This window comes from Panthera uncia (genome assembly GCF_023721935.1).
Source record: "Panthera uncia isolate 11264 chromosome C1 unlocalized genomic scaffold, Puncia_PCG_1.0 HiC_scaffold_3, whole genome shotgun sequence".
NCBI classification, from domain to species: domain Eukaryota; kingdom Metazoa; phylum Chordata; class Mammalia; order Carnivora; family Felidae; genus Panthera; species Panthera uncia.
Window position 1 is genome coordinate 107,185,092 of NW_026057584.1, and position 23,406 is coordinate 107,208,497.

At 38.8% G+C, this 23,406-nt stretch overlaps 1 long non-coding RNA gene across 2 annotated transcripts in view; it reads right to left on the bottom strand.

The window, feature by feature from the left end:
- Positions 1–1,788: 1,788 nt before the first annotated feature.
- The window catches only part of LOC125911693 (uncharacterized), a 34,369-nt gene continuing 12,751 nt past the window's right edge, over positions 1,789–23,406 (bottom strand). Inside the window, exons 3-5 of one of the 2 annotated variants that reach the window (XR_007454413.1) lie at positions 4,519–4,761; positions 4,107–4,422; positions 1,789–2,032 (exon numbers count right to left, since the gene is read on the bottom strand). This is a non-coding gene — a long non-coding RNA (uncharacterized LOC125911693). Of the gene's footprint in view, positions 2,033–3,582; positions 4,423–4,518; positions 4,762–23,406 lie in introns of those variants that run through there. The other variant, XR_007454414.1, reaches the window with a different exon arrangement.

Below are 23,406 nucleotides of genomic sequence, written 5' to 3' on the forward strand. Positions count from 1 at the left end.
CGCAGACTCTCTGAATCTGAAGGCCACGCAGTCAGTCAAGATCTAAGCAAAGCCAACTAAGTGTGTCCAACGTCTGGACCCTTTCTCTTTGTACAATGCTGAGAAGGTAGCACGCTTGTGCCCTTCATTATTTTGTTTGTTTGTTTGTTTGTTATGTGGTGTGGTGTTGTATTGTGTTGTGTTGTGCTATGCTGTGATGGTTTGTGAGAGAGTCCAGCTCTGCTTTGTGTGTGTATGAAACTGTTTGCCTCCAATGCCCTTTTGATCAGTGCAGCACCTGGTATACTGTGGAATTAACATTTGCTCATCAGACTCCATAATTAAGGATTTACTCTCTTCATCATCTTTATTATATCAGGACATAATTCTGTCACAATGAATAATGCTGAGATCGTTAATTGTTGCTTGCATATATACTTTATCTCTCTAGCGAGACTGAGCCTCTTACAATCGAGAATGATGATATGTTTTCTGCATCCATGGTATTTTGTGACAGCAGAGTAAACAAAAATTAAAACCAAAACCAAAACCAAAAACAAACCTCTAGTTACTTCCCCAGTGTTTATTTTCTGTGATGGGTTTAAAAGGCCTTCTAAGACAGTGGTTACGTAGGTAACCTGATACACCCTAATATGCCAATGGAACAGCACACTCTCTCTATTATACGTGCATAGATTAATAAAGGGCATCTGAAGATTATTCTCCTTGTTAGTGGGTTATTCAAAGATGGTAAAATGTGTCCCTTCTCTACCTTTCCTCATTCTCAGCACCCATGCAGACATTATTAATTGATGATGGAGCTTTTACTGCTAGGGTCAGATGCAGACTCTGTTTTGCAGCACAGCACTCTAGACAATCACTGCAATTTCTTTGAGGTCACATGCAAAACAATGCCAAGTTAAGCATCCCTTGTCTCACTCCTCTGTGGTTTCGAAAGTGGAGAATGCAGAGCATTTAGGAAGAGGAATTATTGCACAAGAAGATGGTCAGCTGGAATATATGACTTGGGGGGTCCCCCAAGTGGCCACAATATAAACAATCCGCAGCTTCAGCTAGGGTAAGACTAGCCCTGATTTTAAAATCACATCAGTCCTGGAGCAGAGTGGATCTTGTTCAGAAGTTACCCAAGAAGAACTCTGCTCTACAGGAGTCCCATTCCTTCAGGTTTTATAAGCTGGCCATGCTCAGGCTCTGTCCCAGACCTCTCCAATCTTCCCAATTTAATCAGAAATCCCAAGGAAGGAGTCTAGACATTGGTTTGTTAAAAATTGTTCCACGATTGATTTAAAATGCCCACTTGCGGTGGAGAACCAGTGTGCTACCTAGGGCGTTTGCTGATAACAGTGCCTCTGAAAAAGATGCCTTCTAAAGGTATTTACATGGAGGCTCTTGACAAATGAAAATCCTTAGCAAACCTCCAGAGACGTATGCATGATGGGATTTCAGGCCATAAAATCCCATGGCGATCCTTGGATTGCCCACATGAATGACCTTGCAGTGCTCACCTCCCCATGCCCAACTATACTGCAGATGTTAGATGGGAATACATCACACATAGTAATGAGCTTCTAAAGGCACAGTCTGTGAGGATACAAGTTATTGACAGGTATTTCCAGTAACATTTGGTCATTTTTTTTCCTGTCTCTATTAGAAGCTGTTTCTCCCAGAGGGAGAAAATAATCAGATGCTTCATATTCACAAATTCCCATAAAGGACTTCCTTCAAAATTGCTGCGTGCATTTCTTCTGGTGGTTTGCCCATAGCTACTCTCATAGCTAATGGTTTTGCTTGAAGAAAAGAACATCTTAAAGATTTCATGAAGAATAAGTTTTAGGAAACCGTATGGGATTTCTTTTTCTCTCTGGGGCAAAATTCACAGAGTTGCCATTCTTTTGTTTTGTTTTGTTTTATTAAATAAAAGTAAGCAGCTCACAAGATTTGTTCGCCTCCTCACCATGGATGCGTTCATCATTGCATGCACTCTCCCAGCCGTGGCTTCTCCTGTGCATGAACTAACAGGGTCAAGCAGCCACTAACAGAAAGTAATACAAACTTACAAAGCAACACAAAAATAGAGGAGCAGTGTCCACTGGTGGACTCCTTCTCTACTTGTCTTGGCCTTTGTATCCCTACCCTCCCACTAATGCCCTCTCAGGATAGCCTAATTCAATCTCTTATTCCAAATGCTCATAGTTGAAGTTGTTATTTATACTTCTTCTGTAATCTTGATTCTTGCCTCTTCACATAATTTCAATCCACCATCCACTGTCTTGCCCTTGTCTTTGAAATGCTTGAGCAAATGTTTTAGCTTGGAATTGATAAGCAGTAAAAACCCAAGGGCTTCCTGCTCTCCCCTGGCCCATACTAGGTGACAAACATTTACCAGCCCATAATATTGAAAGAGAGAGAGGTGTAAATTTTGAAGTGGAATCCAGAAACAAGGCTAAGGCAGTAAGATGTGATGGTAGACCTCAGAGAAAGAAAATAGAGTAAATAATATTGAAATTAGTTTGCCTAAATATGAGATGGGATTTGTGTTAGGTTTTGATCTTTCATGACAGTAGGTGCCTGTTTCTATCCCAGGAGGATCTCAATAAAATTTCCTAAGGCTGGATTTCTACAGCCTCTGAGAGAAGTGACTTCCTACACCCATAAATGTTTATGTAGAGGCTGTAGGTCCTCACTGATTCTTGAAACCCACGTCTCCATTAGTTTGAAGATGCACTGGACAGTCCTGGGCTCTGGAGTCTAGGGGCAAATACCAGCTCTGACACCTACCACTTGGTATTGTGGGAGTTGAAAAAGTATCTCCACACAATTTTCAAGGAAATTATTCAAGGAAAGTATCCAAGAGCTGTGTGATTCTGGGGTTCGTGGTGCCTGGTCAGGGAACTTAAGTCTAATGCAGGACTCTGATAGATAAGAAAACATGCACATGGAGTAAAGCCCCCAATATGAAAAAACACAGGATTTTCCATACACCCACACAAGCACTGGTCTTATGCCAGAGGCTAAGAAAAGTTTTTTAAAGACTCTTAATACTTGCCCAGAGTTAACAGAGCAAGAGACAAGGGCAGGGCCTTCTGGGAAGTCTGCACTTCAAATACCCAAAATCTGGATCTGTGGAACAAAATATAATTTTGCTCAGGGCTGGGATACTTAGCAGGCAAGAGTTGCTGAGTTAGCCTCTCAACGGGGCTGTGAAGCTTTATTCTCCTCATTGCTTAAGCACAAACTGTGGTGAAAGTATGAAGACTTCATTTCTTTGCAGAAAATGACCCTGAAAAGAAAGCCAACTGCTAATGCTTGCAGTGGCAATGAGGAGAAAGGGGTGATTCCTAGCCAGAAAATAGCTTTATAAATTACTTTGGTTCTATATTTATAGAACAATTCAGGGCCTATAGGGTTCAACTACATTTTCTAGTTATATTTACTACAACTAAGGTTGGAATTACATGCTACAGTGTATGCAAATTTGGGAAATGTACAATATTGTGCACATTTCTCGTAAATGACAAGGGTCTGCTGTAGTTCAAATCATTATAGCTGAAGTGTAAAGAAAATCATGCACTGAAACCAAGCTTCAAACAGTGCAGTATGTTCTGGTGCATTATCCAGCCCCCCACCTAATATCACAGCTTCTATGATGGTTTGAGGCTCATGGTCATTGAGGGAAAAGCATCCATCAAGATTTCAAGGTCTAATGTGTCATGTCAATTTCTGGTTGGTGTCTCAAAGCTGGATGTTTAATGGGCTAATCACTTGATCCTGAGGACTGCAACTAGCTTCCAGTCCCAGCGTTTGAGACCAATCCCACAGGATGTTGGATGTAGCAGACAGGGTCCTTGAGACTGAGATAGATTGTGGGTGAAGTTAACTTTTGAAGCTCAGTACAGAAGTAATCCACAGGACAGGGGTAAGAATATGTTAACACTGACAGACTCAGTGGTGACAGAAATATGGGCACTGCGTATCAATTTGGAGCGTAAAGTGAAATAGTCACCACCTCATGACTTTTGCTCCCATGTGCTCAGGGGCTGGACATCCAGTTGAGAGTTTTCTCTTGTTATGTAGGGTTGGGAGTGGGTCTAGTGTTTTTAACTCACCATCATTTCACTCTCAGAGTTCCTAGTCCAAGATGTTGAAAAATGATCTTTCAGAGGACTTGGAATGCTGGGTTACATAGCACCCTCTCCTGGTTATTAGCTGTTTATGGAATGATCCTCCTCTTTGGGGCACAAGTGACTCTCCACTGCCTCGCATCCCTTGTAGTTTGTTGTGGAAATATAATCAAATTTCCCATAAAGAAATGTGAGTATGAATGATACTTGTCAATCTAGGCATGGCCCATAAGATATCTTCCACAGGTGCACTCTGGTGCCATTTTTCTTCTGATGGTAGGTTGCCAACACTGCTGATGTCCTAGGAGAAGACAGAGTCATAAACCAGAGTCTTTGAATCACTGAGTAGATTAGAGGTATCTGTCAAGCAGGAAAATCCATTCTGGACTAATAATACCTGAGGAATAAATAGACTTCTCTTGTACTTGGACAGTAACACATCGGGTTGATTTCTGGCAGCCACCCTACAGTGCTGGTGATGTTCGATTGCTCTCTGGTCCATACTCGGACTTTCTGGGCCCTGCTCTGTACCCATAGAGGCTATCTCTATAGACTGCATCCCCTGGACTCCTTTTCTCTCCAGCTTTTGGTTGACTTTAGCCAACAGGACTCATCAGCAGCAAACTAGAAGGTAAAAGTCCTAGAGAAAACAAGCAGAAAGGAGAACACAGGAGGAAGGTGTTAGCCTCATGCTCCCTATTGGTTTTTCTCAGGCAGCTACTCTAACACGGCTACAACTATGACCAAGTGCTGGTGACACGGATCCCTCCCATCCTCTATCAGATCAAGAGTATTAATGAATTCCCACTGTCACTAGATCTGGGTAACTTAGCATGTTTTATTTGTTCCATTAGCCCTGCTTAGACCTTTGTAAATAGGTCTTTCCTTAAAAATCTATTCAGTTAAATCATGTTAGTTATGATGTCTATTCTCTCTGGGACTCTGGCAGATAGAAATGCTATAATCCCCTCACTGACTAACCATATCCATGCCTGGCTACCTCCCTCAACCCTCAATCCCTTATACTGCTGTTTTCCAGAGAAATACAAAATGAGAATGTTTTCCAGCCTATTCTCATGCTCACCATAAAAACTGTGGAAATAAAGGCCAGAGAAGGACACGTTCCCAAAAACATTCAGCATTTTAGGCATAGAACCAGGACTCTGGCAGAGAAGAAGTGAGCATTAAGGGGAGAACTGCCTAAAAAAGAACAGAGCTGGAACTAGAAACATCATAGTTTCTCTCCTACAGGCACTTCTTTGTCTGGCTTCCAAGGAAGGGTCACCCAGGGGAAACATCCCCTGCCATCTGTTCTCATCTGGGTAGGAATTAGGTAGGTCTGTTGGCAAGAATTGCATTGGGACCCCCATCCCTGACCTAGGAACCTAGGCTTCCCATTGTGAATCCACAGGGTTTCCTCAGAGCCTCTGGCCCCTATACTGGCCTCCTGTGGAAGATGTGCCTTAAATCAGTGTACAGAGTTGGCCAGATTCCTTCCCAAGAGTATTCCCTCCTTCACATTGTGGCAATAGAGACATTCCCGCCACCATCACCACTAAACTTCACAGATAGAATCTGCTTTGAGAAAACGTAACAGCTAACCCACAGCTATCATGGTTAACTGGTGGGAGAGGAGGCAGGGATTTAAGGTCCCTTGCCCTGTTAGATAGCTGCAAGCAGATAGAAAAGCTTGGAATTGGGGTGGAAAACCTATTGTGTCATTCTCAAAGGAACTATGATTGCTTTTTCTCACTTGACTTTCCTCCTCACCAGCTTTGTATTCCAGGAGTTCTTGGGCAGGGGTGAGGAAATGTGGCCCCTTAGAGAGACTTGGCACACTGTATTCCTAGGGCCTTCTGTCCTGAAGACCCTATTTTCGAGTCCTGTTTCCCTGACATCTTCCAAATAGCACACAAAAGAAGTCTTGGGAGAAGGCACTGTGCATTTTCTTGGGGCAGGTCTGAAATCCACGAGGGTTTATGTCTTCGACACCCACACCAGGGCCTGGCAGGCAGTAGGTATTCACAGAATGTGCTCTTAATGATATCCAACAAATGCATTTAGAATGCCCAAAACATCCGGAGGCAGGAGTTAATTTTAGCATATGTTTTCCTCCAACTGCGAATTCTAAAGTTTGCCTATCTTGAAGACCACATTTAGAAAACTTCTTAAAAAAATCAAATACCCTTTTACAGAAGATTTAATGCTATAATAAAATATATGTTCCATTGCATTTATAGGGATCAAAATGGCAATAATTTTTGTGGTGAGCTAAATTGTAAGAAATTATATTATACTTAATATGCTAAATAATTAGCCACCGGGCCAATCATCAACTATTTATTCTTATTTATATCTTTGAGGTGTCCCAATCCTGTGAATCCCCTGCATCCTTATTATGTTTCCAAATAATTCAATTCTGTGTGCCCCCCTTCCTGATCTCCCGCTTTATCCCATAATCATCAGAATTTTTTGTTTCTGATTCTTCACCAGACTGAATCATTTCAGCTATAACAAAATTCAGCATATATAATATATATATATATATATATATATATATTAAGGTTGTTGGATATATATATACACACATATATATATGTGTGTGCACACACACACACACACATATATAAACTCTCTTTCCTGACCTCTCAGCTCCTTCGAAACTTGAATCTAAACACCTAATCAAACAGATGTCCCCTCCATTAGCCCCGTCTTCTGCTGTGGTTTGCCGGTTTATCTTCCCTTCTCTCTGGAATAGCCCTTAAAAAGTATTCCAATCAAATCTCATCTCAAAGCTCAAATATTTTTCTAGCTGAATTTATAATAGATGACCTACTTTTCTAAGTAGAAGGGAGTGGGAGAATGAGAGAAAAAGAGAGAGAGGGGAGTGGTTTTGTTTTTGCTTTTGTTTTTTCTGTTTGGAAAGGATAATGAGATTTATCATATAATTTTAGAACCAAAATATAACTAAAAGATCAAAGAATCCAGGTTCCTATTAGATAAGGAAGCCAAGATTCAGAGAAGTTAAGTGGTTTACCCAAGCTCACACAGCAAGTTATTTAAAATGTAAGATTATACTAGGGTAGTGTAGCTCCCAATTGAGTCCTCATTCAGCCCTTTTGAAAGTCTATTTATCTAACACTTATTTGTTCAGGAACAACAAATTAAAATTATACTGTAGTAACTGGAGATATGAAACATTTAATATAGGATCCTGTCTTTGAAATGCATGCAGCCACCTACAACTAAATAAGGCAAAAGAGGGTGTTGCTTCAATTTATAAATGCTTTATAGTAATATCAACATTAAAATTCCCAGCAGGTATATAGTGTTTTATAGTTTTCAGAGTTCCTATAAATCCACTGGCTCCATGGTTTCATTTGACCTTGTGAGAAAATGGTTCTTTATTTAATTTCTGTCTTGGTTATATCCTTTTGTACATCATTCTCATCTAGACCTTAAAGCAGTAATACTGACCATTCTGAAACTCTCCAGAAAGAGTTGTAAATGAGGCCATGCAAGTCCTCACTCTGATGTAATTTTGATCAACTTATTTCTCCCCTGGGAAAATTTAGAGGAAATCATGCTTTCCCAGACCTGATGCTTTCGTGCACTATTCTTGCTGTCTCAAGCTATGGTTCTCAAACTTCCATATCCATTGCATGCTGGTCTCCAACCAGAGAGTGTCTGATTCAGTAGGTCTGGGGGAAGCCTGAGAATTTGCATGTCTAGCAAGTTCCCTACTGCTGCTGCTGCTGCTGTGCATCTGGGCCTGAATTTTGAAAACTACCCAGCCTGTGTTGTTCATCTCATTCAGGAGAGATGAAGGGGCCGAGGCAGATTTTGCCGATGCTGTGCCTGGGCTGGCACAGTTCCTGGCAAAGAATAGGTTTCTTTCATGCAGAGATATGTGGCAAAGTGAAGAAGAATGTATTCAACAAGTGTACATTGAGGATTTAAGTTGTGTGAGGATCTGGGCCCAGAACACATTTGTTAAGAGTCAGGAAGAGGCTGGTTGGAGGGTGAGGTTAAATTGGTAAGGGATGTTGGCATAGATAGCTGCCAAAGAATGCTGTCATTGGGTCCTTCTGTCTTTGGATGGGTATGCCACTCGACCTCATGTGCCTGGGTTTCCAATTCTCTTTGACTCTGGGTTGGCCTTGTGACTTGCCTTGGTCAGTGAAATGTGGCAGGAGTGCCACTGAGCCACTTCTGGGCTTTGGTCTGGAAGAGGCTCTGCAGCATGTGCTATCACTCTGTGTATCAGACACCATTTAGGAAATCCAACTACCCAGAACCTTCCATGTTGTGAGGAAGCCCGGGACACTCTGTGGTGAGGCTATGTGGAGAAACAAAGACTCTGGACATGGAAGTGAAGCCTTCTTTGACTTTCTAGATCAGACCAGACATCAACATCAAGAAAACAAATGAGTAACTCTATCTGACACCACATAGATCCAGCCAATACCAGTGAATCAACAGAATTCTGGAAAAACAAAACAAAACAAAAACAAAACAAACAAACAAGAAAACAAAAACAGTAAAATATTGTTGCTTTAAGCCACTAGTTTCGGGGGCAGTTTGTTAAACAGTGAAAGATAATTAAAAGATATGGGGTGTTCCATAAGCTGTAATATCATCATCGGTCTCTGTATACTAATATTACACCATAAAACAACACCGTGGAACAGAGTTGAATTCACACAGAATAAATGCAGTAAAAAGATAATGTAATCTCCAATACTCACCCATTCAACAAATAGTTAATAAGATATTCTACTTATAATAAGAGATAAAGGGATATAGTGCTTAAGAGATAAAGGATATAACTCAAGAGTGAATAATATTAATACTAGTCATAGAAATAATTACCATAGTCGAAGCCTTACTAGGTACCATGCAGTGAGTTTTAAACAACAGTTTTCCCTCTTAATCCTCACAAAAAGCCATTACCCAGGAGTTTTTTTTTTAATATATATTTATTTTTGAGAGAGATAGATCATGAGCAAGGGAGGGACAGAGACAGAGGGAGACACAGAATCTGAAGAAGGCTGGCTCCAGGCTCTGAGCTGTCAGCAGAGAGCCCAATGCAGAGTTTGAACCCATGAGCTGTGAGATCATGACCTGAGCTGAAGTCGGACGCTTAACTGAGTCACCCAGGCACTCCTACCTGGGAATTGTTAATCACAGTTTAATGCAAAGAAATCTGAGACCATCTATTAGGTAAACTAAAATAGTGACTTCAAGCACTGAAATATATTTTTTCATCTTCTGTAACTGTAGACATAGATCTTGCCCTATTTTTTAAGTCCACTATTTTGTATTTTGGGGTACATGGCACCTTACATGTGCCAACAAAAAATATTGACATGTATGTAGTGGTAAGAATGGGAGGGCAAATGTTTGACTCAAATAAGAGAAAAACGGGGTTAAAAAATGTTAAACACATTTCTCGACTCAGTAAATCTCAGAGGCTCTTTAAGGGTAATGATCTCTGTGAGTACTACATAACCTTTCTGGAAATGATTTGACCTTGAAATCCTTTCAGACCATCAATTAACATCACATTTAGATAGTGGTATTCCACAAAATACGGATTGGAAAATGCTGTTCTAGATAAAGGAATGAGGTGGTCAGTTGATTGACTTTTAACTGAAACAACTTCACTTGGGGGGAAAACAATCTGCCAATGTGGAGACACAGCCCACTTTAACATTGTTATTTAATTTTGCATGATATTTTTGTTGGCATATATTGTGTTTTTTAATTAAAAGAAATATTAAACCTGTGCAGATATAAATATTTAAAAAATCATTTCGGGTATGGCGGCCTGGGAAAAGGAGACCATGTTCTACACACAAGCCTGTGTTCTCAGGAGAATTTACAAATCCGGATTTTATTTTCCCTGTAGCCTATGCCATGTTAATTTCGACTTCCAGAGAAGACGTTCAGTTCAATGGTGTGAAATAAGACATGACAGGTTAAAACAAACAAACAGCATGCATACCTCTTCCTGCCCATTGATAGAATCTCTTTTTGCTTGCATTCTGTTCTAGAAGTGGTTCTTCCTATCTGAGAGAATGGAAAAAGGTCTCCACTGTAGTGTGATAGAAAGAGAACACACGTTGTCCTGAGTAATGGGACAGAAGAGAGGACTCATCCTTGCGTGACAAGTAAAGCAAATGGCTTCTGTACAGAACAAATTTGGAAGACTCTTTCAGAATCAGCTAAAAACAAAATAGTTCTGGAGCTGAGTTTTAAATAGTTGTAAGTAGTGAGAAACAGAAATGAATTTGAGTCTGCATCAGAGGCCACCCTAAACTGAGTGCTATAAGCCCAATATAATAACGGGAGATAGGAAAGAAGTTGAAAAATATTAAAAATCAGAAAGACTGCAACTGTTTCTATGGACTGCTTTTAAAGAAGAAATAAATATTTACATCAGAACACAATCTATATTATTTGGAGTACGTTCTTATATGTGATTGAGAAACCATAAATTATATAAATTTCTCATTTCCATATTATTAGCTGATTATACTCAACTAAGTCTTCTTAATGAAATCACAAAGTCCTTAATTTGCCTTTCTAAGTATTTTTATGGTCAGTGAAGACCTTTTCTAAAACTTGCAGTCAGGTTCTGGTGTCCAGTATATTCCTCTCTTTATAATGTTCTTTACTACATTGTATTTTCACCCGAGTGTACTTGACACTACAATGGCTCTCTTTTGGGCAATTGTGTCGGTGGAATATTCAAAGTGCTCTGTTGCTAAAGGGTAGTAAGGTAATAACTGAGACTATTGTTAGGTAGTACTATGAACTCAAAGAGACTGGTATCCAGATCTACTTGGGCTGCATATTTTATCCCCCTAACAATATTCACTTGCCCATCATATACTGTCATGAAACAGTATACAAAGAACATACAAGGAGACAGAAACAAAAAACATTTGACACACATACACACACAAAGACATAAACTTGGAGTAAATAAAATACCTTCAGTTGAACATACTTATTTAAAACCCCAACTTTATTTATTAAAAACGCCAGATTGTAATTTCTATATTTCACAGTGTCCACATGGAGACTCCGTCAATGATTAGGATTCAGGAACAATGTATCCTGTGTACAGAGCATGGGCATTAGTGTCCAATGGACTCGTGTTTATAACCTGGTTTTGCCACTTTGCAAAGAAAACATTTGGGACAAAGTCAGTTGCCCCCATGCACATTTCATGTGTATCTCAATCCAAATCCCATAGGTCATGGTGATACCAATGTGCCACAACTAGCAATTCAAATTACTTTGTTTATACAGTGTTTTAGTATGCAATGATTTACAAAACATTCTTAAGAAATATTTCCCAGGGTGCCTAGGTGGCTCAGTCAGTTAAGCATCCAACCCGATTGGCTCAGGTCATGATCTGTTGGTTCATGGCATCAAGCCCATGACACCACAGAGCCTGCTTGGGATTCTCTCTTCCTTTCTCTCTGCACCTCCCCAGCTCCCACTATTTCTCTCAATATAAAGAAATAAACATTTAGGAAAAAATAAATATTTCCAATGCCATCAAAATATATTGATTTCTATTATTTGGGGTGATTTTTATAATTTAACTGTCATTCTCTAACAGTACAAAATAAGCGAAGTTTTTTTCAGTACATTATGTGCTTTCTGGTGGGGAAAATAATATGAATATACATGTAGATGGAAACTGACAGTTAAATTATTTTTAACTGAGGTATAATTTACAAATGATAAAATTCACCTTTTTGAAGTGTGCAGTTGGGGGCACCTGGGTGGCTTAGTCAGTTAAACATCCAACTTGGGCTCAGGTCATGATTTTGCAGTTCATGAGTTCAAGCTCCACATCAGACTTGCTGCTGTCAGTGCAGAGCCCATTTTAGATCCCTTGTCCCCCTCTCTCTACCCCTTCCCCACTTGCATTCTCCCAAAAATAAATAAATATTTTTAAAAATTAAAAAAAAATAAAGTGTACAATTGGATAAGTCCTAAGTGAATGCAGTCATACAACCACCATTATGATCTAACTATAGAATAGTTTTATCATCCCCAAAAGCCCCTTCTACTTCTACTCCTGGCAACAAGTGATCTGTTTTCTGTCCCTCAGTTTTATCTTTTCTAGAGCATCATATATGAATGGAGTCATTCCATATGTAGTTGTTGCGTATGATTTGTTTCAGTTAATATAATACTTGGAAATCTATCCATGTTGTTGAAAGTATAACAGTTCATTTTTTTTTATTGTTGAGGAATATCTCATTGTATGGACCACCACAACCTGTGTATCCATTCACTAGCTAGTGCACAGTTGGGTTGTATTCAATTTGGGGCTGTGATTAATAAAACTGTGAACATTTACGTCCAGATATTTGTGTGTACATGTGTTTTTATTGCTCACAGATAAATAAGTAGGATTTGGATTGCTAGGTAGTATGGTAAGGGCATATTTAACTTTGAAAGAAATTGTCTATTTTCCAAAGTGAGAGATTCAGTTGTCCCAAATCCTCACTAGTACTTAGTATTGCCAGTTTTTGCTTTTTGTTTAGCCATTTTAGGAAGTGTATAACAGTATCTCAATTAGTTTCAGCTTGTATTGTTTAGAGTAATGATTAGCATCTTTTTATATGCTTGTTGGCCCATTATATACATTATTTGGTGAAGGGTCCATTCATATGTTTTGACAGTTTAAAAATGTGTTAAATTAAATTAATTGATTGATTTCTGTTGAACTATAATTAACACACAATGTTAAATTAGTATACAGCATGGTGATTCAACAATTCCATGCATAAGTCACCATCTGTCACCACACAACATTATCACAATATTACTATTTCTCTATGCAGACTTTTCATCTCCATGACTTATTTATTTTATAAATGGAAGTTTGTACCTCTTAATCTTCTTTATTTTTCCCATGTCCCCACCCCCCTCCCCTCTGGAAACCACCAGTTTGTTACCTGTATGAAGTGTCTGTTTGTTTTATTTGTTTGTTAATTTGTTTTGTAGATTTCACATGGAAGTGAAATCATATGGTGTCTGTCTTTCTGACTTATTTTCACTTAGCATAATACCCTCTAGGCCCATCCATATTTTCTTTTGCATTTATTAAATTGAGCCATTTGTCTTATTACTGATTTATAAAAAGTCTTTATATGATCTGGCTTCAAGTTTTTTGTCTAACTATATGTTTGGCAAATACTTTCTCTCATGTGGAGCTTGTATTTCCATTTTCTTAATTGGCTTTTGAACAGAAGAGATGTACTTTTGACAATGTGCAACTTACCCTTATTTTTCTTTATGATACATGCTTTTTGTGTCCTTTCTAGAAATCTTTGCCTAAGCCAGCCACGTTAACAAAGATTTTCTCCTCTTTTTTTATCTAAAAGCTTTGTAGTTATAGGTTTTACATTTATGTCTATGATCCATTTCATGTTAGTTTTCTATATGGTGTGAGGTAAGAGCTGAACTTTATTTACTTATTTTGAATATGGATATTCAATTGTCCCTACATCATTTGCTGGAAATATTGTTGTCAGTGTTATTTTTTCCCACATTAAAATGCCTTGGCACTTATGCTGGAAATCAATTGACCTTTTACATGTGGGTCTATCTGGACTCCGCATTGTTCTCCATTACTCCAAATATCTGATCTTAAAACAGTACCACACTGTCCTGATTACTATTAACTTTTAGAGTGAATCTTTAAACCAACCAGGTGGTATAAATTCTCTAACTTTGTTGTGCTTCTTGTTTTTGATATTAGAAGTCCTTTGCATTTCTATATACATTTTAGAAGTATCATCAGTTTCTGTAAATATCGTGCTGGCATTTTGGTTGGGATTACATTGAGTCTGTAGGCCAGTTATAGCATAATAATATTGAGTCTTCTGATTCATGATTGTACAATGTACCTTCATTCATTTAGATCATCTAAGATTTTTCCTGGCAATGTTTTGTAGTGTTCAGTATATGTTCTTGCACACTATTTAATCTATTTATCTCTAAGTACTTCAAATTTTATTTCTATTGTGAATTACCCTAATGTTTTCATTTCTTTTTCCAATTGTTCACTGCACATATGTAGAATTTCAATTTATTTTTGTATACTGGCCTTTTATTCTGCAACCTTGCTGAAGTCACTTGCTATTTCTAGTAGCTTTTAGTAGGTAACAAGATTTTCTATGTAGACTATAAGCAAAGGCAATTTTACTTTTTGCTTTCCAAACTGTATGCTGTTGTTATCATTCTTCTTCTTATTATTATTATTAGCCTTATTGCACTCAGTTACTCTAGGCAAGTGACTTTTAAATGAATAAATTATAGACTTACTATTAGATTTTTGTACATATATAATCATGTTTTAAATTCATAATATCACACAGTAGATATTAGTATTACCCTTGTAAAGTGAAGAAATTGAGGTTCAGAAACGTTAGCATATCGGTAGTATTAATTCACATTAATCACATTTTATTTTATAAAAAGTTATTTATTCCTGGGTCAGATGTATGGGTTAGTTGGTCTGACTCTTGGTTTCAGCTTAGGTCATGATCTCATTATTTTGTGAGTTTGAGCCTCATGTCAGGCTCTGTGCTGGCAAATCTTCTCTCCCTCTCTCTGGCCCTCCCCCATTCTCTCTCTCTCTCTCTCTCTTTTTTTCTCTCTCCCTCTCTCAAAAAAAAATAAATAAAAAAAACACTTAAAAATGCATTCATGCACTTATTTAAAAATAAAGTTATTTATTCCCATTAAAGCACTATTCTATTTGACTCTATCATGACCCAAATTTAATTATCCCTCGTGGTCTCTGAAATTTCCTTTCTATCCTGTAGCATGAAAAGAGTCTCCTTTACTAGCAAACTTCCTTCTCACCTTCTTTTTTCCCCAGACACATAGACAGAGCACCTACAGTTACCACCCAGTTACCTCATAGGCACTAGGAACCAAAAAAATGCATGCTTGTTGCCCTCAAGTGTTTCAAGAACTAGTTTGGAAAGTGATTTTTGGAGGCATGAATGAAATGCAAGGAGTGGAGAGGGGTAGGTGCGTCTATAACTGCATAACCTGCTCAGAAAGAATCTCCACATAAAGGAAAATGTGCGAAAGGTAGAAAAATCTCATTTTTTGTTGTGTTGCAAGAAAGGGCAAGGTGTTAGGCAGTGAGTGACAAGAAATATGTTTGGAAAATGTCATGATCCCAACAGGAAAGTGCAAATGAAATGCTCTAGGTGTTTCAAATAGAAATAATTTAATGCAAAGAATTAGTTGCTGAGGGCTGGTAGGATTAGAATGCCATATAGAGAACAGTGAGGGAATCCTCAATTTAGAAACAGCAAGCATGCCCTCATAATCTAGGGTTGGAGGGGCTTAACAAGGAGATGGCACCCGGCAGGGTTAAAACCCAAAGCCATCCACAAGAGCTAAAACCATGGCAGAGACTACCTAGTGGCAGTTGGAAACTTTCCATAAATGGCTTCTAGGGATCCTGGTGGAAGCAGAGGAAAAAATCACATAGACATAGCCTCTCTCTTCACTTCTTCTCTCTTCAAATGTTCCGTTATCTCCTATTGAATGAATACAGCAGGGAGCCAGAGGGCAAGAGCTGCCAGCAAATGAAGTTTCCTGTGACACAGGAACAGAAGGATGTGGAAATAATATAAGAGAAAACAGGCACATGATATCTCAGAGGGATTCACGGGGGCCAGACAAAGAAGGGCAGGAGGAGAATCTTGGAAGTCAGTGACCTGGCTGGACTGTCATCTTCTCTGCTGCCTACTGTTCTCTGTCTGCTTTTCCCAGCTGCTGAGGACACAGGTGCTCAAATTCAAGGTATCAAATAAGATTGCAAAAAAAAGTGTATTATAAGACTCATATCATTGGATAGATAGACTTTGATATATAACATTCACCAAAATATAATGCTTCCCCCAAAATACAATAAAACTTCAATTAGAATTTCAATAATTTATGGAAACACTGAATAAAAGTACTCGAAACATTATATGAAAGTAGAAAGTCTTGAGAATAGATGAGGACCTTTTGAAAGTTCCTTTGAATTTTGCATTGCTCCTACAGAAAATCAGTACTACAGAGCTACTGGAATTATATGCCTGTGGTTTGGCCTATGAGTACATGAATAGATCCGTGAGCTATAAGAGAGAATAAGGTAGCAGATTACCTTGTATGTCAGAATGTTATAAATGGCAAAGATGGCATTTTAATTCAATGACAAAGGATGGATTATTTAGTAAGTGGTACAGGCACAGCTGTCTATCCATCTGGAAGAATATAAAGCTGGACTTCCTTTTTACATCATGTTAAAAATAAAACAAAACGTATTAAAGACTTAAATGTAAAAAATGCAAGAAAATCTGAGTCTATGGACATTCTCAAGGCAGAGTATATATGAATCTACTTGAATTTATATAAAAAATAATATATGTGGTAAGAGATAAGTCAAAACACAAAAGACAGCATAAATATTTGGGAAAGTATTTGCAATTAACAAAATATGTATATGCCCATTATTAATAATAGACAAATATCTTTTACAGATTTACAAGAATAAAACAAATTATGGAAGTAAAAAATGTGCATAGATTTAAAAGATTTAGATAAGACTACTTACACAGGAGCAAATCCCAATGGTCAAATGTGAATAGATGCTCAAAAACAATAGTTATAGTGAAATGCAAATTAAAGTAACAATGAATATTTCTTTATATTTATCAATCTAGCATTTTTTTTTCTTTTTAAAAGGTCTGATTATACTTACTGGAGGCAGATAGATGAGGAATAGGGCACCCACACATTGCTATAGTAATCCTACCACTTTTGAGGTATAGTTTGTAAGACTGTAAAAATTAAAAATGCAGATTCCCTTTGACTCCGAGAATACAGTTTTGAAAACCTGTCCTGTAGAAATAAAAACTACAGTGCAAAAAGGACTCTGTCAGCAGAGAATATTTGAATAAAATATTGTATATCTATAGCATGAAGGTTAAGACACCATCAAAAAGGATAAATTAGAATCATACCATTTGACTTGGAAGGATTTCTAGAATATTAAGAAAAAAGTATGCATAAGATGTCATTTTTATGGAATAAACAATGATACTGGGCAGAAGAAGAATCCTGTGTGTGTATATATGTATATAAAACATTATATAAATACATAGAAAGTATGGAAGACTTATTTGATTATTTTTAGCCTATAAATTTGGTTTATTGACAAAGTAGGTCTTCTGGTGAAGACTAGAAGGAGAGTAAATAAGTAGGCAAGCATAAAGTTTGAAGAAAACAATTAAAGCTGTACTTGTCCCCCTATTACAAGATGATCATGGTACGAGATGATCATGGTAATATAGTTATGTGAAATTGTGTGTGTATGTATAAACATATACACATATATCTATGCAGATATTTACATACATATATACACACATGCAGATATATTTACATATAAGTATCTACATATATGTGCACATATATACATGCATATGTCTACATATATATGTTTGATCATTAAGACAAACAAAAATTGGTGAATAAACAGCACAGCTTGAGGGCCTTCCTCCTTGTTAAGAACTGAATTTAGCAGGTCTGCCTATCACCTTTGTCTTGGTGGTGGTACCATGGTGACTTTTTGCTGCATGTGTGATGTGTTAAGCCAGCGAGCCTACTCCTGCAGTTTATGTGGCTCTTTCTAAACAAGCGATGGGATTAATTAGGATGTATGACACTGTTTATCTTTATCATTTATTTTAGTTTGTGGTTTTCCTATGTGATTACTCTAAAGCTTAGTCAATTACTTTTCTCTTTCCCTTGGGTTTCCCTGGAATAGAAGTTATCTGCATCCATTTCAAAAGCACCAAGAAAGTAGAAGTCAGCTTGCTTAGGCCTTAGTTTTTTTCATCTGTGAAATGAGGATAATGATACTTTCTTTGTCCCTGTCTCAAAGGGATGTGATGACAATGAATAAGATAATTGACTGGATATCAGGTCCCAGTAAAGATGTACCATGTAAATACAGCCTCTGCTCACATCATGTGCCTTTCACTTTTGTAAGAGTTTAATGGAAGGAAACCTATTTCACCAGAGCTGTTACAATTAAGCAGAAGGTGATGGAAGTAAATTCACTTATTTATAGACTGATAATCAACTATTTTGCAACAAGGCTTTGGGGTCTTGGAAAACAGATTAAATCTCAAGAGAGATTTTAGTAGTCTGTCCAAAAACAAGCAAAGCAAAGAAAACTCTAGAAACCAACTGCTCTTCATTTTAATAGCCTCAGGTTGTAATTCCAGGGCCTCATTTTCTGTTGATGCAATCATTTTCTGCCTTCCAGTTCTCTGGGATATAGCCTATTCTCTGATTTCATCAAAGCAATCCTTTAAAAACTCTAAACAATCTTCTAAAACACAAATCTCAAAGCCCATGCTGAACACCCTTAACCAGTTCTTCTTTTCCTTCCAGACAAAATCCAAGTGCATTTATATGGTATCAGGCTGTCCTCCATGACTGGATTCCTTCCCATTTTTCAAGCCATGTTTTCATGACCATTCCCCTGGCTGTTGTTCCCAGCCATCTATAGATAGGGATGGGGAAATGGCCTGTCACTCTCAGTGCCCAGACACTAACTGGACCGTCCCTATTAGACCCCCACCCATGGCTTCATCACTGATGCAACTGGGACATTGATCAGCCTCACGTGGCTTGGGGCGTTATAGACTGTCCCAAGCATACTGGGCAAGGCAATGTGTAAATGGAAGTATACTGAAAGTGCCTAATCATACAAAGTGAGAGAGGGAACATACAAGAGAGAGGGAACAAGGGATAGAGTCTGAAAATAGAGAGCTAGGAGGTTTGGAGACAAGAGGGTGTGGTGGAGGGTGTCCCTTAGGATCACTGCATAGTCTCCAGCTGGCTTAACATTTACTTTCATTTTTTTTTCCCTTGGAGCAAGCATTATCCCTATCAGTGCCCTCTGTTCCCAAAAGTTGTTCTTGGGACCAACAGTGCACCTCACCTGGTGTTTAGAGTCCATGAGTCTTAACAATGAATAAGCTAACGTTAGCCCCAAATCCAAATGGAAATGGATGTATGCATGTGAGGCGAAGTTATAAACCATGGCTAAACTGACCAAGAGTGAACTTAAACCAGTAGTATGCTGGCAAAGCCTTACCAGCTTTGGCTGTCAGAGGGGGAGCCCTGATTTGTAGTATCTGAAGATGGCCATGGTGTAAATTCCTTATTACAGCCAATTTTAAGATACCGATGCTTTACAAAAATGACTGTCAAAATTCCTGATCCCTACCATCAATATTACTCAGAGACAGCACACCCTACGAGAAAAGGAGCTTCCAGAACAGTCTTCTGATAATCAGAGCTGGGAACTGTGAAATTAAAGAGCCAAATCAATAAGCACAGACCAAGACTGGAGCCAAAACAACCCAAATCTGTGGGTAGCATGGGTGGAGTGTACTCTGGAAGGGAAGGACTGATGTGATCTTCGATGAGGCAAAATTGAGGCATACGAGGAGATTTCCTGAAGATGTGTCACCTGCAGTCATGAAACGGCTGCCGCTCAGGTTTCTTTGTCACTCCCACAGCCACTAAGTATTGGGGGGTTACTCTCTGATGGCTCTCTAACACAATATATTAAATATCCCCTCTTTCAGTCCTCACAAACATCCTGGAATCATTCTGCCCACTTTGCAGGCAGTAGAACTGAGGCTCAGAGAGCTCACGTAACTCTCTGCAGCACCCATGCTTACAAACACCTTCTGAGTATGTTGGGAGACCTGGATGCCTGTGTATACCTCTGGGGCTTATTTCAGTCAGTGAGCCATTTAGGATTTGCTTCACTCCCAGAACTTCAAATGAGTAACTGTTGTCCATTTTACAATAATCTGTATTCAATCAGTATTTTCTGAATGAATTGATTTTATAATTTCTGTTCCACATTTATTCATTTTTGAGAGACAGAAGATGAAGGGGGGAGGGGCAGAGAGGGAGGGAGACACAGAATTTGAAGCAGGCTCCAGGCCCTGAGCTGTCAGCACAGAGCCCTATGCAGGGCTCGAACCCACAGGCTGCGAGACCATCACCTGAGTCAAAGTTGGGTGCTTAGCCACCCAGGACCCCCCTGAAGGAATGAATTTTAGATAACATTTTCAGTCAACCACAGAGAATAACAGCCATCTACTGTAAAAGTCACCCCCACTTCCCTGCTGAATTGAAATTAGGGAGATGAGCTAGGTGACAATCACTGTTCCTTTTGATGCTGAAATTGTAACTTTTTGTTCTTATGATGTCTGCCACTTTTTAAGCCCCTACATGTACAAGCTGCTTAGATATTTCACCTTGCTTCATCTGCAGGAATTGTTTTTAAATTTATTTATTTATTTATTTATTTATTTATTTATTTTGAGAGAGAGAGAATGCACGCACAAGCAGCATAAGGGCAGAGAGAGAGAGGGAGAGAGAGAATCCCAAGCAGGCTCCGTGCTGTCAGTGTAGAGCCAGACTGAGGGCTCAAACTCATGAACCATGAGATCATGACCTGAGTTGAAATAGAGAGTCAAATGCATTACAGACTGAACCACCCAGGCACCCCACCTGCAGGAGAATTTTGGAAGAAACAAAGTGTCATCGCCACCATACAGCTGAGAAAGAGAAGCTCACACAGTTTAAGTGACTTGCCCAATTTCACACAATTTATAAGTGACAAAGTCGATATCCGCACCCAGGTCTGTCCCCATCTTCCTTCTTGATGACATAAGCTCCCTAATTTCTTGTCTCTGCCATTCCCCGGCCTTGAGTGAACCCCTGTGGCTTCCTCCTGCCTTACCGTGACAGGAAGCACATGTGTACAAATAACAGCACTGTGGGAAAAGCCATTTTTTTTCCACGTGAACTCTGCTGCTTTCAACACACTTAAATCCAAAATCCTGAATCCAAATATGTGACACTCAGCACAATAGTCACCTCTGGCCAACTGCACTCCAAGTACAAAGCTATTCAATAAATGCTGATCAGAAAGTTCAGGGAGTTATGACATGGCATGACCCCCCAGACCCCACGCTGCAGCTTTAATCATAATTGGAGCTTGTCTAAAATCCCTCTGTTTTTCTGTACGAACATATAGGATTTTAATCACAAATTTTCAGCGCTCCATCTTATTATGAAAGGGAAAAATCCCTGGCAATGCTGTTAATTGACCTTAATCTAATGTGATGTGTAATACACTCAGCTGGATCCTCAGGCACTCTAGAAATAGAACAGTAAAACACCTCTTAAATCTAAATTATATTTGAAATAGCAGATTAGATTATTCCCAGCGTCCTCAAACAAACTGTAGCCTGCTGAAATTTATCTTGTGCTTTCCAAACAAGGCAGAGACTCCAGCCTGACAAACTGAATGCTTTATGAGTTCATCTACCTTGAAAGTCACACCAGTGTCTTCCTAATGTACCACCTGGCTGATTCCTGCAAGGGGATGTGTGGTCTGGCATGAGGACACTGACCCATATCTGTACTGGCTCTGAGGTCAGGCTGACCTGGAAGGATCAGGTCATGTGTTTCAGACACAGACAGACTGGGACTCATTGCTAGTGTGGCATTTCCCAGCCCTGTGACCTTGGGTAAGTGGCTTAGCATTGCTGAAGCACAGGACTCTTCATTTGTAAAGTACGGACAACCCTATGTGGTGCCTTAGAGCTTTGTAATGTTTAGGGCTTGCTGTGCTGTTTAGGGAGAATGTGTGGAAACCACATAGCTCATAGCAAACCTCGATAAATTACGGAGAGGGTTAATATTGTTAGTGTTTTTACAAAATGGGACTGAGGATTTTAGAAAAGCCTACCCACAGCCATAGGAAATGGCTGAAAGTTGATGACGTGACCATGGGCAATCAACTTTTCTTCCTCTTTTGTTTTTAATTAACAGTTTATTTGGGGTTAATATAGTTGAGTATACAGGTATGAGAAATAAAATTGAGGCATCTCAGATGTCTCATTTAGCCATTACTCAGTTTTCCCCATCAGGAATGTCCTGCAAAATTCAATCAGAATGCTTCAACCAGGACATCAGCATTGTCACAGTCAAGATAAAGAACAATTCCATCAACACACCTACATTTGCACTCCCCTGTTGTTATTAACCCCTGGGAACCGCTAATCTGTTCTCAATGTCTACAATTTTGTTTTTTAAAACTTTTATATAAATGGAGCTATACAGTATGTAGGCGTTTGGGATGGGCTTTTCGCGTGCATTCTCTGGAGACTGATCCAGGTTGCTCTGTGTATCATAGTTCCTTCCTTTCTATTGCTGGGTGGTATTCCATGACGTGGATGGACCATAATTTGTTTAAGTGTCTACTTATTAAAGCACAGTTGGGTTTTCTCCAGTTTTTGACTATTTTGAGTAAAGTTACTATGAACATTTTTGCATAGGCTTTTGGGTGGATATAGTTTAATTCCTTTCGGATAAATGACCAAGTTCACAATTGCTGGGACATACGGCAGTTGTGTGTTTAGTTGTAAAAGAAACTACCAAACATTTCCAGACTGGCTGAGCCATTCCTACTCCCATTCAAAACGCATGAGTAATCTATGTTGTCCACATCCTCTCTAGCATTTGGTATTGGCACTGTTTGCTTTAGCCATTCTGGTAGGTGTGTAATGTTATCTGATTTGGGTTTTAATAAGCATTTTCCCTGATGCCCAAAGAGGTTGAACACTTCTTTATTTGCTTATTTGCCATCTGTACAGCCTTTTTTGTAAGATGTCTGTTCATGTCTTTTGCCCATTATCGGACTGGATTATTTGAATTTTTACTGTTTAGTTTAAGGTTTGTATGCTATATTCTGTATGGGCCCCTTGTCAGATATGCCATGTGTAAATATTTCCCTCCAGTGTGCAGCTTCTCTTTTCATCCCCTGGTCAGGGTTGTTCACAGAGCAAAAGCTTTTAACTTGATATTTCCAATTTTATAAATTTTCATTTAAGGATTGTGTGTTTGGTGTCAAGGCTAAGAATTCTTTGCTTCAGCTTAGATACTAAAGATTGTCTCCTGGGTTTTGTCTAAAAGTTACATAAAGTTAAATTTTATATTTAGGTCCATAATCCACCTTTAGTTAATTTTTGTATAAGGTATGGTATTTAAGTTAAGGTTCACTTCTGGGCCATGGATGTCTATTGTTTCAGCACCATTTTTTGTAAAGAGAATTCTTCCATTGGTTCCTTTAGCCCCT